Source organism: Marmota monax, unplaced genomic scaffold (genome assembly GCF_021218885.2).
Source record: "Marmota monax isolate L192 unplaced genomic scaffold, Marmota_monax_Labrador192_F-V1.1 WCK01_AAM20220418_F8-fsc00115, whole genome shotgun sequence".
In the NCBI taxonomy this organism is placed as follows: Eukaryota; Metazoa; Chordata; class Mammalia; order Rodentia; family Sciuridae; genus Marmota; species Marmota monax.
This window is the reverse complement of record NW_026694419.1, coordinates 176,884-181,181: the sequence shown is the minus strand read 5'-3', so window position 1 is coordinate 181,181 and position 4,298 is coordinate 176,884. Positions and strand designations below refer to the sequence as shown.

General features: G+C 31.7%; 1 pseudogene; it reads left to right on the top strand.

The window, feature by feature from the left end:
- Nucleotides 1–2,853: 2,853 nt before the first annotated feature.
- LOC124109578 (protein NipSnap homolog 2-like) lies at nt 2,854–3,821 on the top strand (annotated as a pseudogene).
- Nucleotides 3,822–4,298: the final 477 nt, after the last annotated feature.

Genomic DNA, 4,298 nt, shown 5'->3' with positions numbered 1-4,298 from the left:
TCACATCCCCAGTCTTATTTTGTATTTTAGTTAGAGAGAGGGTCTCAAAATTGATAAAATTTCAGGGTTTGGATTATATAATCTTCTTGGTGAGACCATTTAAAAGTCTACCACAATGAGTATTCCCTGTTGAACTTCAATTCATTCTCTATTTATTTCTGTTATGTCACTCATGTTCTCTAAAATCTGCCCTAAAATATTTTAAAGAACTATTTATGGGAAATTTCAGGACTGCAAGTCTCTCTCAAATTTTGAGGGTTTCCAATTTATTTGTAGTAAAAAGCTTACCTTTTAAACATAGTATATTTAATTAAAAAGACATGTTCCATAATGAATGTTTTTAAAAAGTTGATATAATATTGATCTCTCCAAATACTATTATTGTCTCCCCTCATGTTCTAAATAATGTAATAAAGATAAATATTAAAAATGCAAGGCTCCTCTTGGACAGACACATTTACAATAAGAAAGAGCAGATGATATAGTAAATGCAATGCAGTTTTAATTATGAATTGGCAAAATCATAGATTTTTATAGTTTCCTTATTTGGGGGGAAATTCTAAAGTTGTATGTGTTCTTTGCTGGTCATTCTTAAGCATATATACTGAACACATTTGCTTAGTCACTGATTGCAGGGTAAGACTGTCTTTTGAGGGGGATATAAAAATTTCACATTTCTTCACAATTTTCATCAGTTCTTGCAAACTTTACATCCAGAATTTTTGCCAGAGCAAAAGTTATACACATAGATGATAATATAATTACTTTTGTTTATTTTATAAGAGTTGATTATTTCCACTATTATTTTGTGTTCAAAGAAGCCCTGATAGAGCTCACTATTAGGATTTAGTCTAAGATTAACTAAATTCAGAAGATAAAAACTGATTCTCATTGGACTGTCCTTCCAAGTATTGTGAATATTTAAAATTGAAATTATATAGTTATTTACTGTTTTAATTATTTTAGAGAAACCCTTGCACATTAATAATTTCAAACAGTGGTTTAACAGTAATCTCATAGTGATACAGTTATAAATTATATGTATGATGTCAAGATGTGATTTTAATATTTAACATTACAATTAATTGTTCATAGTTCTTTGCCTGCAACACAAAAAATTTAGTCACACAAAGGAAACTATACATTTAAATAACTGTGCAAATGGATTTAATTTAATTATTTCTAAAACAGTTCAAATTCACAGTTCAATTAAAAGGTGATGCATGGCACATAATCTGTTCTCTTTTTATGGTTTATATATTACAGATACAATTACCTCAGGAGATTTTTTTTTTATTCTACCAATGGTTTAACAATCTGTTCTTCCAAATGTAAACTGATTGAAGCCACAATTCCCTTTTGTCACAGCAGGTCTCTGGCTTCCATGTTTTTCTTCTTGTATAATTACATATTTTAAAAAAATATGTTCATCAGTAATCATATTCTGGTGTCTCAAGGGAATGAACAGAAATCTGTGGCAGATAATGTGTTAACCATATTAAAGTCAGTATTCAGAGTTATCAGCTAAGTTTACTTATTTGGTACAAAAGACAGTGAAGAAAATATTTCTTTTGCTCATTTGCAATCATCTCTTCCTGTGTAATCATTCATAGAATCATACATTATTTCATCTAAATGGAATTGAGAAATCACGTAATATTATCAATTCATTTTAAACATAAGGAGAAGAAGGGACAGAGAAAGAGGAATCTCATTGATTGATCTTGCTTCAAGTTCTAAATTTATCTTCTACTGAATAGGCTACCTTACTGGTTCCTGTTATTATAACAAGTAAATAAAATTTTAGCAGTTTAATACCCCAGTACACTTAATCTCTTAAAGTCCTAGAAGCCTTGAGTCCAAATTCAAAGTATTCCCTCTGAAGGCTCAGGAGATAAATTTTTTTCTTCCTTTTTCCAGATACTAGAGGCCATTTCATTCCACAGTTCTTAACGCATCATTCCAACCTCAGGTTCTGACAATGTATCTTCTTTTTCATACTCTGATCCTCTTTCCCTCTTAGGAACCTGATGATTATATTGGACAAACCAAACTAAGTCTGGATCATTTGCCCATCTTAAAATAGTTCATCATATATAAAAACTTCTTTACCATGTAAATTAATGAACTCAGATTCCATGGATTAAGATTTAGCTATCTTTCTGGGGCCTCTGTTTAGTTTACCAGTTTTATTTTATATTATTTGTAAAGTATTAAAAATATTGAATTTATAGGGTTGTTTTGAAATTGCAAAAGACTCCTTCATTTTTAAGTATAGCTTTTGACTTTTTCTCATCTACACCACTGTATCAATCTGTCGTTCCCATCTGTAGTGTCATTCCTCTCAAATCTAGACTTGACTTTATAGCTATCATTTTCAAATACTTTCCTATTTTTCACTAATTCCTTATTTCATCCTTAAAAAGCACAAATTCCTCAGAACAGTTTACATTCCTCTTCACAACTGTAGTGGATTTTAGCTGTCCAGATTAAATTTTATCAGATACCCCATGATCTATACAATAGATAATTAGACTTAAGGGCAACAGAGGTTTTTAACACCCAGATTTCTCAAGTTCCAAGTTTTTGACCATAACATTAAATCCTACAAGGGATGAAAATTCCCCATTTATAAACATAATTTATATACCATACATAATTATGTAGAAATAGGGAATTATACAGCATTCAGAAACATTAGTGAAGATGGAATATTTATCTGAATATTTCACCTCAGGTATAATTTTAAATTAATATTATAATAAAAATTCTAGAATACAGAATGGATCACTGCCATCTACAAAGAAATAAAGTGAACTTGCAAAAATATTGGGGCACTCTGCTTCATGGGCCATGGGTTTCATGGGATTTGGAGGTGATCAAAATCACAGAATGTTAGTAGCTCAATCATCCAAATGGATGGTGGGTACGATGACTGGAACAGCAATACAGAAAACTGCTGAAGTGAGAGTGACAAGACTTGGTCTGGATTCTTATTTATTAATGGAGATTGACATCTAATAATAGATCTTGAGAAGAAAGCTGGTTAAAATCCTTATTTGTCTGGAACATTGATCCAAGGAAAAAATATTCACTCAAATCTCCTAGCCAAAAAGGAAATAAGCAGTCTGTACAAATTACAGTTTCACAAGGTTAAAAGAGAGGGCCTAGAAGCATATAACACAATTTGGGGACTCTGAAGTGAGATTCTGTTCAACCCATCCAATTCTGGGTACAAGTACCACATGTCTTTCTACCTCCATTCAGTCAAGTAGTGTTCCCACAGATTCATGAAGATCCAGATCATCCTTATACTTTGATGGGAATTTGGAACATGTGGTAATAAACAAGATCCAGCTATCCACCTCTGGAGGCATGAAGGAAGGTATCCAGCACTCATACAGATTACAAATAAACTCATAGAAAATCAGGAATTTATGAACTTCCAACAGGCAAGAATCAACACACTTCTCTCTAGGAAAAATCATCAGCCATTGGAATTCACTTTCTTAAAGGAGCATGTCACACTGTCAGATCCTAACATACAAGAACTCTTACCAACATCAACCAGGAACCATGACTGAATGGGGAAATCGCTGGGCTCCTAAAATTTGCTTTAGACAAGACAATAAGGAAGCAGTTAGAGGATTCTTCTTTCAGATTGGGCAGCTATATATGACGCATCATCTTTGGGCTTACAAGGATCTTCAGACCAGAAAAAAATAATATGGAATGCAGCATGGCACAAACATGACTCGGAATTGGTGAATTATACAGTCCTATTTATTCAGAAAATGGAATCCAGAATCATGATCCCATAGAATACTTAAGCCCTACAGTAAAGCTAGAGAACTTACATGTGCCATAATAAATTTATATGACAAGTATTTATAACAAATTAAGTGTATATCTAGTGAGAAAAGCAATATTGAAGTATTAATTGTTGTACATGCTTTATAATAAAACTCTTTTCTTTAAAATTTACATAATCACAAGAAAATTTAGTAGATTTTAGCAGGGCTCTTTTATCCTCTTTGAAATACCCTATTTTTTGTCAAATATACCATATAATATTTAGCTTCATCTCCTACCCTCCAGGAAAAGAGAGTTCAGATTAAAATTTAAATCATCTCTGAATAGGATTTGAAAAACAACACCATAGTCATTTTTTCTATAATGCAAATCTGTTTTACAACTACAGATTTTGTCAAATTTCTTGTATCAGAAAAAAATACTAATTTTTTCATGTTTCTGAAAGGGTTTCTCTGAGTCTCAAGCTAGTAACAAATTATTAGTGT